Consider the following 12,419-nt stretch of genomic DNA (forward strand, 5'->3'; position numbering starts at 1 on the left):
TAGATTGTAAAAAAAAGGGTGAGCCTTCACCTCTTATAGTTTGACTTATCACGAAACACCTATTTGATTGAACAGGGCCCTACTGTAAATGTGTCTGCTCTACACTACTTTGTCTTTATTGACAAGTGGCTTCTCAAGATGAATAGGCGTTACCTCCTCTATTTACCCACTCCATCCATCCATCCCTCCATCTCTTTTTTCCCCCGAGAACGGAAGCAAAGGAAGCCTCTAAGCACTCACGAGGGAATCATCCAGAATGGCCTGCAATTCTGTCTGTGAAAAGTAACAGGGTGGGAGAAAGAAGAGAGCAACGTGGGTAAAGTCACTGGGGAACCCAAGCAAAAAAACCTACAGTGTATTCGGAAAGTAGTCAGAACCCTTCACTTTTTCCACATCTTGTTACGTTACAGCCTTATTCTAAAATGGATTAAATCGTTTTGCTCTCTTATCATTACCACATAATGACAGAGCAAAACATTTTTTTTATTTTTGCATATAACATCACATTCAGATAAGTATTCAGACCCTTTACTCAGTACTTTTTTGACGCACCTTTGGCAGCGATTACAGCCTCATGTCTTCTTAGGTATGACGCTACAAACTTGGCACACCTGTATTTGGGGAGTTTCTCCCATTCTTCTCTGCAGATCTTCTCAAGCTCTGTCAGGTTGGATGAGGAGAGTCGCTGCACAGATATTTTCAGGTCTCTCCAGAAATGTTCGATCTGGTTCAAGTCCGGGCTCTGGCTGGGCCACTCAAGGACATTCAGAGACATGTCCCAAAGCCACTCCTGCGTTGTCTTAGCTGTGTGTTTAGGGTCTTTATCCTGTTGGAAGGTGAACCTTCACCCCAGTTTGAGGTCCTGGGTGTTCTGGAGCAGGTTTCCATCAAGGATCTCTCTGTACTTTGCTCCGTTCATCTTTCCATCTACCCTGACTAGTCTTTAGGTGCCTTTTGGCAAACTCCAAGCAGGCTGTCATGTGCCTTTTACTGAGGAGTGGCTTCCGTCTGGCCACTCTACCATGAAGATTCGATTGGTGGAGTGCTGCATAGATAGTTGTCCTTCTGGAAGGTTCTCGCATCTCCACAGAGGAACTCTGGAGCTCTGTCAGAGTGACCTTCTCCCCCGATTGCTCAGTTTGGCCGGGCGGCCAGCTCTAGGAAGAGTCTTGGTGGTACCAAACTTCTTCCATTTCAGAATGATGGAGGTCATTGTGTTCTTGGGGACCTTCAATGCTGCAGACATTTTTTGGTACCATTCCCCAGATCTGTGCCTTGACACAATCCTGTTTTGGCTCTCTACAGACAATTCCTTCGACGTCATGGCTTGGTTTTTGCTCTGACATGCATTGTCAACTGTGGGACCTTATATCGACAGGTGTGTGCGTTTCCAAATCATGTCCAATCAATTGAATTCACCACAGATGGACTCCAATCAAGTTGTAGAAACATCTCCAGGATGATCAATGGAAACAAAATGCACCTGAGCTAAATGTCTAGTTTCATAGCAAAGGTTCTGAATACTTATGTAAATAAGGTATTTCTGTTTTAATACATTTGCAAACCTGTTTTGCTTTGTCATTATGGGATATTGTGTGTAGATTGTTTAGGGCATTTTTATATTTAATCAATTTTAGAATAAGGCTGTAACCTAACAAAATGTGCAAAAAGTCAAGGGGTCTGTATACTTTGCGAATGCACTGTATAGGCCTAAGGCCGAGACAGTAAGAATACAAAGTGTCAGAATAAATTCAACCACACCTTTGTTTCCTCACAGAACCGGAGAGCAACATCTGTCCGGTGAAGTCCACAGAGCATATTGCATGGAACAAACAGTTACATGACCTACAGCATCGTCAAGCAAGTTCATGACTACTTAACATCGAATGATTTAGAACCACGGAGAGTTACCACAAGTTGAATGATTTAGAACCACGGAGAGTTACCACAAGTTGCAAAGAAAACAGGAGCTGCCGCCGCTATTCCAGCACCATTTCAACTTCAACATTTCAACATCATCAAATCACATATGCTTCATCTAATACAGTGGCAACTAAAATATAGCAAAAACAATTTAGTCCAATCAACATAAGCTAAATTTGATTTGGCTGTCTATGGTTCTAATTTTGTGTATGGGTGTGTGTCTGTGTGTACGTGTGCGTTCGTGCAAGTATAAAAAACATGTTGACTCACCGTACTTGTTGAGAAACACCAATGCCATCCTCGCAAGCCTAACTTCCATTCACGGGCAACGTTAGCTAGTTAACATTAGCCTTATACATCTGTCTGCAAAATGTGTATGCATTTATGGTTGGATCAGAATAGTCGTTATAGTCATTGGCCAGTACGGATAATTAAGTAAAACCACAAGTCCAAATCCTTATCTCCATCCATGGGTAATTTAGGAAATGGACAATTTTAGCTAGCTAGCTACCCACCGGAGGACAACAACACAAAGAGATTAAACAATTCAAGTTGTTTCTGTCAGTGACGTATTGCTCTCAATGAGATGTGATTGGAGCGAAGCCAAATCCAAACTGGCTTCCCTTGACACTATTTTTTTGCTGCGCCAGGACCATTCACAATTGACCTAACTCAGCTCAATGCTGATTGGATATTTCTTTTTTAAATGTATAATTATCAAGGAAGGTCAAATGCCTTGCTGGCTTCATTCGCATTCAAAGCTACTGGCAGAAAAAATGTCATACTATTTTGACCAGACAGCATCAGATCGATAGCCTACACATACAGAAACAGAGGGCCGCTGTTTTCGCTTGCTCGGATGCTTTCACCATTGAGACACATTCATCCTTTTGCGAATTGAAGGAAAATTATGAAACACTGAGAGATAAAAGATCAAATCTTTCATACGTTTTTGTATTTTTTCCTTAATCATTGACTGAACCCTCCTCTACCTCCCTTGACCCCTACATCTCCTCCTCAAAACCTTCCCCCATTCTCCACAACCCTTAACTGAACCCTTCTCTCCCACCCTTGACCCCTACACCTCCTCCTCAAAACCTCCTCCTTCTCCACCCCCATGCTACTCAAACCTTAACTGGACCCTCCTCTCACTCCCTTGACCCCTACCCCTCCTCCCCTTGTTCTCTTCTCTCCAACCTCTTCCACTGCATAACCCCCCACCTCACCCCCTCACTCCCTCTAAAGATAAATGTTGCCCACCTTGTGATGGGTGAGTGAGCGCTGCCTCTCTGCTGATTGGATTAGAGACTGGTCGTCGTGGTGATACAAGATGGAAGGAGCATTAGGAGGAAGTAACAGACATCCCATTAGACAGACATCAGACTACAGCTCACCCCCTCTGATTAATGGGTTACATCAACACTCTATTCTCTCTCTCTCTCTCTCATTAACAGTACTCCTGTGATGGTTGGGACCCGTATCGTGTTCACATCATAACCTACTTACTGAGGTGTTGTTACTGCAAGTTCATATAGTGTTTCATAAGAGAATGTGATAACAGCTTTAAGTGTTCCATAATCAAAGTTTCACACATGGTAGTAAGGATGGATGGACTGTAGGAGTGAACAGGGCGGTAGCAGTGAGGGATGACTGGGTGTTTACAATACACACACACACAAAGACACACAAAGAGTTAGATTAAACCTGACACTGGGTTAAAAGGAGTGAATTAGGATATATCGTACATTGCCAGCTTTTGTATAAATAAGTGAAGGCGCCAGTCAGAAAGAGTCCAGTGAGCTAACAGGACAGTGAACATGAACAGTTAGAGTATAAATAACCACTAAATAGACAAATAGAAGAGAGAGACAAACAGAGAGAGAAACAGAGAGAGAGAAACAGATAGAGAGAAACAGATAGAGAGAGAGCGAGAAACAGAGAGAGCGAGAGAGACAGAGAGAGTGAGAGAGAAACAGAGAGAGAGAGTCTTTAGTTAATGACCTGCACTCTTTACAACCCTTAAGAGACCCAATGGACCAAGGCCTCATCTAATCCTACTGATTCTCATCACGAAGAGGACAGACCACACACACACACACACACAGGTCCCTCTACGAAATGAGCCCCTTTTGCATTCCTTTGATATTTGAAGAAGAAATGGTGCACCAATATTGGATTTTAAAAGCCTGTTATATTAAATGAAGTGTCCTTTAATATAGACCACATGAAACAATTAAATAAATCAGCTTTTTATATGGATAAAGAGCCAAAATTCAGCATTTTGACATGTCCCTCTCTGCACTCTCTGTGACTTCTCTGAAGATTTTAACCCACTTAACCCCACATTTGTCCAAGTTTACGCCATCATTGTAAAGCCCTAGTTATTGTTTTGCTTTGACAGTCATTTCTGAAGATAATAATTTTAGGGTCAACGCTGTAACGTGAAATTAACTCTTCCTTTTTAAATATTTCTTTCAAAAGATACATTGAACATCTGTGCAAAAGCAGGTGAGATGGTTCTACTCTTCTCTGCCATTTTCTGGTGTTTTGTGGTTGAAAACTGAACGGGTCGAGCATAACAGGTCAACCCTGTTACCCGTAGATAGACAAGCTAGAAATGTTTTAACAATTTACATTTTTTGTGAAGCTTGCATTCAATTGACCCTCCCTGTTGCTCATAACAAGCTTCCATTCCCTCTGTCACAAGGGGATTTATGGCTGTAACAGGGTTGTAACAGGGTTGAACTCATCAACCCTGTTACAGTCAACTCTGTTACTTTATTTGGCTCTTAATAGGCACTTACTATATTATTATTTTTATTGAACCTCTTGAGATGGAAAATGTGTTTTGCTCGTCATGAACATTTGCTCGTTATGACAGAATGTAAAAAATTTGGTGAACAAAATATTTGTATTTTTTTAAGTTACACATCCCAAATGGGACTCATTTCGTGGAACAACCCACACAAGCACACACTCTCCAGCCATTCCTTCAAACGCAAATATACTCACACACACTTGTACCTTTGTCGTCATCGTCCCCCCTCTCCCAGAGCGACTGGTTACTAGTATAATGTTCTATGGGGTGACATCAGCAGTTGAGGAGGTGTCACTGCAGAGCTAACGTAATCAGTGATTACACCATGGGTCACAGGGTCAGGTCACCAGACCTATAAACACACACACCATCCCACTTGTCTTTTCCTCTATACTATTATCTGTACCAAGAGGACAATAAAAAGGAGAAAAGAGAGGAAAGGAGGGAGAACAGAAGAAGAGAGACAACTCAATGGGGTTAGAGAATACATCTAGAGAGACCAGATCGAGGGACTAAAGTAGACAATTCGAAAATAAAGAAGGAAAGGCAGGTAATAAGGGAGGGGACCAAACCAAAGTCAGAGAGAGATTGTTACTCCTACCATGCCTAAGTGTATACTGTCTGGGCCAGGGACAGGGGCGTATTTCTCCCCAAATTGCTCCATTTCCACAAATGGACTTGTATTGATTAGAAGGAATGCATCTCTTCAGAACTGCTAATCTGTTAGTGCCGTTCTCCCTCCGCCAGTCTCCACTTAAGGCTAATTACCCAGAAGCCAATACTGCGGCCGAGGGCAGTTAACTTCTCCCTCTCCGATTGGACAGTATAGCCTGGAGAGACAGAAAGAGAGTGAGAACTGAGGAGAGAGGGATGGTAGAGGTGAAAGAAGAGAGGAGGAGATAGAGAGGACTAGAGAAGTATAACCAGTCAAACTCAGACTGCAGCCAGGTCTGTTTATGTCTATAATGGTAATGTGCATTGTCTCAGAGAAGATAGACAAATATTCACGGTAACTCTCCACAGTATCAGTCAGAGAGAGAGAAAGAAAAGAGAAAGGACAAAACAAAACAGCAAAAGATGCTAGATTCACCTGCTCTGAGAATGTTTCTCTCTCTCTTTCTTTCAATTCAATTCGCTTTATTGGCATGACGTAACAATGTACATATTGCCAAGCTTACTTTGGATATTTACAATATGAAAATAATAACAAATAATAATAACAAATAATTCTCTCCCTCTCGTTTGTGCTGCGCTGGCTCTTTAAAGGCCCAATGCAGCCATTTTTTAAATCTCAATATTAAATCATTTCTGGGTAACAATTAAGTACCTTAGAGGAATATATTTTTATTTAGAAAACAATTTCTCAAGCAGGAAGTTTGCTAGGACTGTCAAGGAGTGTTCTGAGCGAGGGACCTGCTTGGAGGGGCCTAATGGGACGGATATGTAACTTGAAAATGATATTGTCAAGATTTTATTTTTTTGGGGGGTGGGCTATTTACAGTGGTGTAAAGTACTTAAGTAAAAATGATTTAAGTCGTTTTTTGGGGTGTCTGTACTTTACTATTTATATTTCTGACAACTTTAACTTCACTACATTCTTAAAGAAATAATGTACTTTTTACTCCATACATTTTCCCTGACACCCAAATGTATTTGTTACATTTTGAATGCTTAGCAGGACAGGAAAATTGTCTAACTCACACTTATCAAGAGAACATTCCTGGTCATCCCTACTGCCTCTGATCTGACACACTAAACACATGCTTAGTTTGTAAATGATGTCTGAGAGTTGGAGTGTGTCCCTGGCTATCTGTAAATAAAAATACATGTAAAAAAATGGTGCCATCTGGTTTGCTTAATATCAGGAATGTTTTAATAAGTAGGTATATTTTAGCAGTTGCATTTACTTTTGATATCTAAGTATATTTTAAACCAAATACGTTTAGACTTTTACTCAAGTACTATTTAAATGGGTGACTTTCTATTAAGGTATCTTTACTTTTACTCAAGTATGACAATTGGGTACTTTTTCCACCACTGCCTATTTACCTATACTGCCTGGTGATGTCACTAGGCAAGCCTAAACTTGCAGTTTAGAAGGTACTGTGTAGATAGATTTTCAACCAGCAACTATCAGGAAATTACACTGATCACATGTTTTCACACTTTTACTGTGTTAGTTTCATCAATTGTACAATATGATGCAAAACACAGGAAAAACAGCATTTTGTTTTCACAGGGCCTTCGAGCAAGTCTCTCTGGTCGTTATGGTAGGATGCGGCCACTTTGGACGGTGCTCAAATGAAAAAGACATTTCCCTGTGGGCCCCTATGGCTCCAACAGCTCTCCCTTCAGCCTTAAGGGCTCCCTCGGGATCACATGAATACATTTTTATACAGGCATAAAAAAAACTCCTGACTGCTCTTAGTAGCACAACCGTAGGTACTAAGAGGATAATGAATGGTGATGTGTCAACTGGAGGAGAGGTAGAGATTGACAGAGGTAAGCCACAAACCTGACACCATACATGGAGACAGATGCACTGACACATCAATCAAGTGTAGGTGACTGTGGGTGGGTAGTTGGTTCAAAGCATTTATCAAACATTGTGGAACTGTCTGTGCTCTGAATATATATCCATATTGGTAATTTCATGTATTGTGGTAGTGCATGTCTATACTCTCTTTGTAAACGACACAGAGAAAGCACGAATCATCCAACATATCACTCACATCTGTGACTGAGTGTAGAAAACATTAGCAACACCTTCCTAATATTGAGTTGTACCCCATTCTGCCCTCAGAACAGCCTAGGGGCATGGATTCTACAAGATGACCAAAGTGTTCCACAGGGATGCTGGCCCATGTTGACTCCAATGTTTCCCACAGTTGTGTCAAGTTGGCTGTATGTCCTTGGGTGGTGGACCATCCTTGATACACAAAGGAAATTGTTGAGTGTGAAAAACACAGCAGTGTCACAGTTCTTGACACACTCAAACCGGTGCGTCTGGCACCTACTACCATACCCCATTCAAAGGCAAGTTCATATTTTGTCTTGCCCATACACCCTCTGAATGGCACACATATACAATCCATGTCTCAATTGTCCTAAGAATTAAAAACCTTTAACATGTCTCCTCCCCTTCATCTACACTGATTGAAGTGGATTTAACAGGTGACATCATTAAGAGATCATAGCTTTCATTTGGATTCACCTGGCCAGTCTATGTCATGTAAAGAGCAATGTTTTGTACACTGTGTGTCTCAGGGGTTTTCAGAACCAATCTCTAGCCCCGTTTACAAGCAATACTTTCCACTTGACCTAATTGAACAGATGCTCTTTTACAAGGCATCTTAGAAGTATAGGCAACAGCTGTACAGCTAAATGTAAGGTGTTATTGACGGGTCCTGGCTTGTTATAAGTGTGCCCCTGCCCAACTCCAACCCTGCAGAGCACTATGCGATCCTGACAATAAACAAACAATAAACTAAGAAGAAATTGAGTGATTATCCAGAGCCTGAATCTGTCTCAGCCTGTTTACTAACAAATTAAGCCCCAGAGTGATTGTCCCCTCCCTGATTATCCTTTGTGATTACTTTTTTTTGGGAGACCATATAAAACTCAATTATGTTAACTACAAGACGTGCCTTGAATGGCTCTCCTTCAATGTGACCACTTTTAAAAATCAATTCCTGGTTATGAATTGGCTCCGTTTGAATCCCTCGTGGAGATAATGTATTTGTAAAGGCCTGACGGCAATTTATGGTACAGGTGGCAAGAGGCTTATGAAGTATGTAAAGCCTAGCTGTCTCAGTCTGACAACCACACCTCACTCACACACACACACCACCTCTTCATTCCAAATACGTTTGTGTCATCAACCACAACAGAACTATAATTTCTTTATTTCTGTCAAACTCTCTCCATCTCTTCCTTTTTGCCTCAATCATTGATTAACATTGATGTTTAGTATAGTGCCTTGGATTATATGCATTTGTGGTGTAGGAGCATGTGGAGACTGGGTGTCAAAAAATGTAATTGTGTCTACCTGTCTGTACCCGTGTGTGTGTATTTCTCATTGGGGGTTAATAAGGGGATAATTAATGGCTTCCAACGATTCGACACAAAAAATAATTATCCTATTCGCATCACCAATCTCCAGAGTCATCCTGAACAACAGCAGAGGCACCGCAACACACATCCTGATGAATATTGATTTCTTAACTGGAGAAAAACGGATAAAAATCAAACCGTGTGCAAGATGTAAAAAATGCAAAAGCCTCATCGAATCAGCCCAGTGTGGCTGCGTCCTCTAGTGTCTATTCAGTCACATTACAGAGCGTGAGAGAGATCTACTTTCTATTCATTAACCTACTTTGGCAGTGTAAACATGTTTCCCCTGCCAATAAAGCCGTTTGAATTGAATTAAATTCAGAGCGAGCGGCGGCGTTATGTTTCCTGTTCTAAATGTGAAATTCATTCCAGATGACCTATTATTTACTCAGCGCCAGACTGTAACCTATTTAAATACTAAGTCATTCAAATCCGCAAGTGTAGAAGTTAGACTCGCAAGTGTAGAAGTTATACACGCTTAGAGCTCGATGTTTTTTTTATTGCCTATAAGGCCAAACGCAAATTCTTACGGAATGTCGGTTTGTTTAGAAGTATGCGTACATTCAGCAAGGAAATGACCCTCGCCTTATCTCGGTAGTAACCTTATCTAATCGATTCCCTTTACAGTCTTTTGTTTTTAGAAAGCGAAACTTGTTCTCCGCACCTGTCCTGTCCAGTTCGCATGCACAAAGGTGACATTGGGTCACACCCAAGGGAGAGAGAGGCGGGAGAGAGGAAACCCATATCACGTGGAGAGTGCCAGTAATTGCGGATTAGCCTCAGGAATGGAGATGTACGATGTACTTCAATTCCTTTCTTCCTTTTCACGGGGGGGTGTTTTAAGCCTCCCTCCGCCTCAATTGGTTAACGGAGGGTAACCAAACGCGAGCCGGTAGACTGATAATGTCAACACATGACGCGGCGAAGGTAGATCTCAGATTTCTAGGTGGAGAGAAGGAGAGAGAGGAAGAGACAGCGGCGCCAAAAGTTCCTGTCCAGAGAGACGGAAACTGGAAGAGGACGAGCAAGACAGAGTAAATGTCTTGATTAATTTAAAACTTAGTTGTAATTGCTTCTTTGCAAATGATAGTCTACGGAATTATGAAGTCCATACATTTGCAGGGATGTAAGGTCAGTAGGCTGATATCATTCGATGTAATTTGGACATGTTTGGTTTTACAATTTTGGGGGTTTTCTCTTCTTGCCTTCTTGTTCAGCCTAGGCCCACTTGCGTTTGAACTTGTATTATTTTACGCATTATACGAACTTTCGAGGTGTTTTATGTAACAGTCAGCTCACACATGCATGCTCCCTGACATTTTAAAGTAACTGTCCAGTGTTTCCGATTTCTATGAAATATAATTTATAATTATTTAAAATATGAGTGAAATCATTTTCCCCCAAGTCTTCCAGTCTTTGCCTGCCCTCGAACGGTCTAGGTATATAGAAAAGTTATTGTTCCCTTGTCTATATGTTCTTTCAACTTGCCGAAGACCAGCTGTGCAGACAACCCTACCAAATGGCCCAAAGTAACCTATGGCAATATCTACACCTACTTGGTGGAATCTTCAGGTTTATACAGGCAATATACATAGCTAGTTAGAACTGGTCCTTGGGCAGTTGATGAAACTTATTTGGGTGGTCTTTTCTCCTACTATTGTTCAAACAAAACAGTACGCAACCAGATTTATTCATGTTAACTATAAAAGCATGGTTAGTTCGCTAACATTAACTAACTGAAGAAAGTCTATTGGAATCAGCTCTTTGGTTGATAATCGTGAATGACCATCGCATGTACATCTGTTCATGATAACATTTTTACGTGTAGAGTCAGTGTTTATAGGTATGATGTAGTTTGTTGATTTAAGACGGCATGGAAGTATGTTAAAAATGACCAACCAAGCATATCGAAAATGTTTATAGAATGCTAAAAATGTCGGGTTATGAGTAAAGTAAGTCATTTAACATAGGAGTAACGGGAGGACCCTACGGCTGGACCCCACTGGTAACGTTAAGCCATGTCTCGCTGTATATCTATGCGAGTAGATTGCTGATTTGCCAGCTCAGTCAATTTCACCTTTATTTAATGAGCCAACATAAAATAGCAAGCATTTTTGAAACAGTCTGTTTGAGGCGGGTTTTTTGTTTTGGCCAAAAAATACGAATATAGGACTATTCAACAACATTATCTGGGTGTGAGTTAAGAGTAACTTTTAAAAGTGAGATTTTCACTAGACAGTTACTTTAAACGTCACCTAGGAAACATAGTTGTGCTGGCATTTGTGTGGAACCATAGGCCTCCATGCATGTTCAGGATTGTTCCTTTGCCAATTAAATCAATTTTTCTTAATCCCATATCAATCCCTCTACAAAAGGTAAACAAATCTGTGCTATAAAGCATTGCCTTTACTGTGCAAGTATTCAGTTGGGGTGGGACTGGCAGATGGTTGTGACATTACCCATGTTTGCTGTGAGGTCATAGGCTAACCTAGGTGAAATTGACACAGGGATGGGGGGACATGTCATCGTCCACGCACCCTCCCCCCAATATTGAGAACAGTTCAATTTGTCCCCCCCAGTCATTTATTTGGGTTTCCAGATTATCCTCTGAGGAAATAGCAATAACGACTTCCACTTATGCCTCGAGCCATAAAAAGTCATGTGTAGAATTGCAGGAAATCTGTAATAAGATGTCAGACCCCCGTCTACTATTCGTCCCCACAAGTATCTACACCACAGTTTCGCACTTGACCTATTGTAAAGCAAAATCCCCTTGAAGGCTTAAATCCTTCTTTAACCTGTCTCTTCCCCGTCATCTACACTTAACAAGTGACATCAATAAGGGATCATAGCTTTCATCTGGTCGATCTATGTCACGGAAAGACCAGGTGTTCCTAATGTTTGTACACTCAGTATACATCTGTGAAGATCAAAATGGACAGCCATTATATGTCTTCACAATAAGCTTACAGAAAGGTTGATTTATGCAAATCATTTTGAACATCTTATGACAGGACTATGACCTTTCACTTTGACATTATCTTGCATGTCGTGCTGGGCATGTTAGACGTTTTGAAGAAAATAAGCCTTGAATCACATGCATGCTGCTGTGGAGAGCAGAGTGGTTTGACCAACTATTTTATTTACTCACAACGGATGTGAAGCTTTCCTTTAGGATAGATGTTTGCTTTGACTTGAGGTGCTCAGTGCTGTAAGCATTCCAGTTTAGTTTGATCATAGTTTGGAAAGATTTAGGCCAACGCCGGCAACAACCAACAACAGTGGTGTTTCTGTGAATAGAGCATGTTCACCCATTTTCCCTTGTTGACATCAATGAGCTCATGGTCTGTGGGAGAAAGAAAGGGTACAAACATTGACTGAATCTGCCCTGCAGTCTGTTGAATTTGGCATTCATCTAAGGTTAAAGGAATGATTGCCACGGGAGAGCTCTACTTATAGCATGTCCTGCCATGTTGTCCTGTTATGATGCAGAGCTTAGTAAGCCTTACAGCCAACAAGTATTTTCTAAAGGAAAGGCGTAGCAGCTTGTGTAATGGCTTATTTC

Source organism: Oncorhynchus keta, chromosome 28 (assembly GCF_023373465.1).
Source record: "Oncorhynchus keta strain PuntledgeMale-10-30-2019 chromosome 28, Oket_V2, whole genome shotgun sequence".
Taxonomy (NCBI): Eukaryota; Metazoa; Chordata; class Actinopteri; order Salmoniformes; family Salmonidae; genus Oncorhynchus; species Oncorhynchus keta.